Consider the following 6,000-nt stretch of genomic DNA (forward strand, 5'->3'; position numbering starts at 1 on the left):
AGGTCTTCATGTCTTTGTTCTTACTATTTCCTGTCCCTCTACCACAGGGCCTTTCCACATGCTGTTCCCTGTGCATGGAATGCTCTTGGAGAAATTTAACTTTCTCAGCCTTATTTGTTTCACTCTTATTTGTTCTTACAGAAAGAAGACTTTACCGACCTCTTAGACCTCCTTATACTCCCTCATGATCTCTTATTTGCACTATCTATCAGACTTATAATCATATATCTATTTATGTGATGCTTGAATAATGCCTACTTCTCTCACCAGATAGTAAATGTATATTTTTCCTCACCACTGACAACTTAACTCCTCATCCAGTGATCAATAAATATTTATTGAATGAATGAATGAACTCATACAGTGTGTCAGGTTGCACTTTCCAAAACTGGCCACAATAATATCTCCCTATCCCACATGCTTTTCTTAATGTGTGGCTTTAATGTTCCTCCTGTTGAGAGGTGCTAATTGTGTTCCCTCCTCTTGAGTCCAGGAAGGCATGTGATTACAGCAGAAATGAAGCTATGTGACTTCTGAGGCCATAAAAGGCAACAGCTGCTGCCTGGTTCTTTTGAGACTTTTAGACTTGGAACTCAGCCATCAAGCCACGAGAAAGTCCAAGATGAAGAACTGAGACCCCCCATTCCACAGCCCTGTCTGAACTCCCAGCTGAAAGCCAGCACCATATTGCATCAAGTGTAGGAGGCACCTTGAAAATGGACCCTGCAGCCCCCAGTTGAGCCACCACAGCTTGTACTATGTGGAACAGTGATGAGCCACCTCAGCAAAGCCCTGCCCCCAATAAATGATTGCTATTGATTTAAGACAGGAAATCTTGGGGTAGTTTGCTACACATCAAGAGATAACTGCAACATATAGCAAAAGAGATTCATACTTAAGTGACAAGATATCCAGATTAGGTTGTCAAGATCGCTAAATCAGAATGAATATTTGGTCACTCATAAAGTGTTTTTCAATCAACCATTTAAATAACGGAATAGAGCAAAGCAACCATCAAAACAGCACATAAAAGAATCACAAAGAACACAACGTTGTAATTCAACTATACTTCAATAAAAAATAAGTTTTAAAAATCACAGAGAAATCATAGTAATATAAAGGATTTATGCCTTTTCACCCAGTCTAGATCCCAACTCTATACTTTATTTCTGTCCACTCCTTTATTCTTCTTTAGTCTTTCCTATCTTATGCATTTAAATCTACTAAATTGTCTTGTTCTAATTTTTGCGATACAGGGTTTAAGCCAATGATAATTTTGTGATTGGTAGAGAAACAGCTAAAAGATTATTACAAGGATAATAGAAATACCTGATCAAAGGAATTTGCAGCGACATCTCTTCTGAACAAAAGTGTCTGGAATTGTTTAGGGTCTTGATTTTACTTTTGCATGTTTGTGGCATATGTCTTACTAGATATGTGCAAGTTGAGGAACTTCGTGGATTCTCTGCAACATGGCTGCTAATTAAGCTGATAAGGTTATCATATTTGTGATAGGGGGCATATAACTAATTTCTCTCTGGAGTACACCTTGAAAAGCCCTGCTCTAGTCTCCCCTCAAACGTTAAATGTCTACTGACAGGATGCAAAGAGAGCATAGTATATTGTGAATAAAGAGTGCCAGATCCTGAGTCTGGCTACCTGGGTTTGAATCCTAGCTTACCATTTATTAATTATGTCACTGTGGGCAAATCACTTATTCTCTCCAAGGCTCAGTTTCTTTAGCTGTACAATGGGTACAAAACGGTACCCATTCTGGAGGATTGTTGGGGAGGTTAAAAGAGATAATTCACATGAAGCATTGAACAGGTGCTTGGCCATAAAAAGTGCTCAGTAAGTCCAATGCTTGCATTGTATGTATCATGACTCATTGCTTCCAGTTTCATTCTAGATGGCCAATCTCTGCATGACCCTTAGGGAAAGATGGTGTGTGTGAAACAATCTTGAAAGAAATGAGTCAGTTTACAATTTTTAAGACTACTTCTCACCATATCAAATCATTCCCCTTCCAGAGTCAGGGATTAAGATGGTGGAGTAGAAGGACATGGAGCTCACCTCTCCCACAAACATACATGTGGAACAAATCTCACAGAAAACCAGCAGAAACGTAGTGGAAGATCTCTTATACAACCAAAGCTGCAAGAAAGATCTCCATGTAACCAGGTAGGACAAAAAAAAAAAAAAAAACATTCCCCTTCCCACTTCTGTTGTCTTCAGATTTGTTGCAGTTTTATTACAAGTTCACCAGGTGAAGAACAACCCTGCTCAGTGTGATGAATCTATTGAATACATACAAAACAGAAACAGACTCACAGACATAGAAAACAAACTTATGGTTACCAGAGGGGAAAGGGAGGAGGGGAAGGATGAATTAGGAGTATGGAATTAACAGATACAAATCATTATATGTAACATAGATAAGCAACAAGGATTTACTGTATACCACAGGGAGCCATATTCAATATCTTGTAATAACCTACAATAGAAAACAATCTGAAAACAATGTATATATATAACTGAATTACTTTGTTGTACACCTGAAACTAACACAATATTGTAAGTCAACTATACTTCAATAAAAATAAATAAAAACAGGTAATGTTAAAAAAAAAAAATGAAAATAGGGCTTCCCCGGTGGCGCAGTGGTTGAGAGTCCGCCTGCCAATGCAGCGGACGCGGGTTCAAGCCCTGGTCCGGGAAGATCCCACATGCTGCAGAGCAGCTAGGCCCGTGCGCCACAGCTACTGAGCCTGCGCTCTGGAGCCCGCGAGCCACAAATACTGAGCCCACGCGCCTGGCGGGAGAGGCCGCCGCAATGAGAGGCCCGTGCACTGCAGCGAAGGGTAGCCCCCGCTCGCCGCAACTAGGAAAAGCCCACACGTAGCCACGAAGACACAGTGCAGCCAAAAATAAATAAAATAAATAAATTTTTAAAAATGAAAATAAAAATTAAAACCATACTGAGATACCACCGCATACCCCTCAGTAAGGCTAAAATTAAAAAGACAGACATACCAAGTGTTAGTGAGGATGAAAAGCATCTGAAAGTCTCATATTATGCTGGCAAGAGTGCAATTTGGCAACACCACTTTGTCGAAGTGAAGATACTGGTTTGCCAGTATCTGCTAAGGCTAAACACTTGCATACTCTGTGATCCAGCATTTCCACCCGTAGGTATGTCCCCTAACAGAAATGCAGGGGATTCTGTATAAATGTATACCAAAAGACACGTACAAGAATGTTTATTGCACCACTCTGTAAAACTCCCCAAATGGAAATAACCCAAATGCCCACCAACAGTAAATGGATTTTTAAAATTTTATTTAATATTCATACAATGGAATACTCTATAACAATGAGAATAAGCAAACCACAACTGCAGACAACATGGGTGAGTCTCTAAAGGTTCTGGTCACCAATTCCAACGTGTGTGGGGGGAGAGGCAGTTCCACACAACAAGAAGAAATTCTCAAACACTACAATTTACCTCAATTCTGACACTATCTACAGATAGCGTCTGATGAGATAGCATCAGATCCCACAGGTCAAGGGGTCACTCCTACAAGACTGCCTGGTATCCAACTTCAGATACCAGTTGCCAGTCCAGATTGTCATGTGTGCTTCTGACCTACCTGCTATAGACTGGAAGGGCCAACGAACCCCTCTCTGAGTCTGATTAGTTTGCTAAAGCAGCTCACAGAATTCAGAGAAACATTTTACTTGCAAGATCACTGGCTTATTACAAAAGGCTATATAACTCAGGAATAACCAGATGGAAGAGATACACAGGGCAAGGTATGGGGAAAGGGTGCAGAGTTGCCCTGCCTTCTCCAGGAGCATTGCTCTCTCCCAGATGCTCCGTGTGTTCACCAACCCAGAGACTCTACGAGCCCTGTCTTTTGGGGGGTTTATGGAGGCTTCATTCTGTAGTCCTGATTGATTAAATCATTGGCCATTGGCGACTGAGTCAACCTCCAGCCTCTTTCCTCTCCCTTGAGACTGGGGATGTGGGACTGAAAGTTCCAACTCCCTAATCACATGGTTGGTTCCCCTGGCAACCAGCCCCCATCCTTAGATTACTAAAGAACTTTCCAGAAGTCACCTCATTAACATAACAAAAGACACCTTTTGGGCTCTTACCAGGCATTTCCAAGAGTTTTAGGAGCTGTGTGTCAGGAATGAGTTGAAGACCAAATATATATTTCTTATTGTAAATCACAATATCACAGTCTCACAAGAATATTGTTGATGAAATGAAACCAAAGACGGAAGTATATATTGTGTGATTCTGTTTACAGTGTTAAAAGATAGGCAGATCTAATTGACGGGGATAGGAAAATGGTTACTGCTGAAAGCAGTAATGACTGGGAAGTGGCCTAAGGTAGATAATGTTCTGTTTCTAAATCTGGGGATATGAGTGTGCTCACTTTGTGAAAATTCATTAAATTGTGCACAGAATACTTTGCTTCTGTATGTACATTATACTTCAATTTTTTAATTTTATTTTATTTTACGGCAAGCAACTTGGCTCAAGTCTATACCCCAAATCCATAGCTGTTAGCTGATGGTAAAGATTTTATTTTGAGATCAAGACACACCCTTTGTTCTCCAAATCCTACTCTGTTATACTTTTAAAAGCTCTGCAACCAAATGACTGTGACCTTAGTTGGCTGGTTATGACCTTTCTTAGCCTTCTACAGGAGAATGAGTCGACACTCTAAGCCTTACTGTAATTCTGCTTCTACTCATTAGACCTTACCAAGCTTTTTCTGCACATTTTGGACTAATTCTTGCTGTGGGATTATCACCTCACATTATCGTTATTGGTTTGAGCTTTTTGCCAGCTGTTGCCCGATCTCCTATTTTTTTATACTCATAGACGTGACATGCTTATACCCTCTATTTATCTCACTTACCAAACTACAGCCAAAACAGGAGTTAAACTAAGCCTTGTCTCTCAGAACTTGCCACTCTTAGTTATGATTGAGACTGGGCTCAAGCAGAAGCATCAGAGCGCAGTGAGAGCTACAGAGGAAACCTGGCTGTGTGGTCTCTGAATAGTGCTCTCAATTATTAACTGAGAAATAAATCATACTAAATCAGGAACAGACACAGAAGTAGAAAAAATGTGGCTGAAAACTTTCTCTGTGACTTTAAAAAACTTCTTGAAATATCTATGATTATAGGCCATAGACAGTATTTCATGTATAATAATAAAAAATTAGTATTTAGAGTGTTTAATGTATGCCAGGTTCTGCGCTAAGTCCTTTTACACACATTATCTCATTTAAGTCTCACAACTACCCTATAAGAGGGATTATAATTATAGTTATCTCCATTTTACAGATGAGGAATTTGAAATTTAGAAGTGTTAAGTAACTCACCCCAGACTGCTCAATAAATGAGTGAGAATGTTAGAATTTGAGCTGAGGTCTCTTTGGTCCCAAACTCTATCTTAACCAGTATCCTCTACTACATATTTATTGTACAACAGATAGTGTATGTTGATTGGAGATCATGGATGAGAGTCTATATAGGAGGGCTGAAATGAGAGATATTACAGTAAAGTGTAATAAGGATAGAGCAAAATTCAGCAATGGAAAGTATACATCATGCTAATCAGGCCCGATATGGAGAGGCCACCAGTAAACCCAACCATATGCTTATTATTTTATTTTATGGGACCTGGATGTATTGTACATTCATCAGAGATGTCTCTACTCTCTTAACATTCATCAGCATGTTATTTGTTTAGAAACTCAAGGTTGTTGTATCTGTTTACTGAGACTAATTTATAAACATTATGGGTTTTACACATCGTCTGGGACCATTCTTTATTATTTAGTGCCAGTACAAGAAAAAGGAAAAAGAAGACTTGGAGGCTAGAGGTTCATGTTCTTGTATTACTGTTGCCATGACAACACCCAGGCTCTTCACTGATGAGCTGTTGCTATCATTCAAAAAAAATAATAAGTTTTGTGT

This window comes from Delphinus delphis, chromosome 9, assembly GCF_949987515.2.
Source record: "Delphinus delphis chromosome 9, mDelDel1.2, whole genome shotgun sequence".
In the NCBI taxonomy this organism is placed as follows: domain Eukaryota; kingdom Metazoa; phylum Chordata; class Mammalia; order Artiodactyla; family Delphinidae; genus Delphinus; species Delphinus delphis.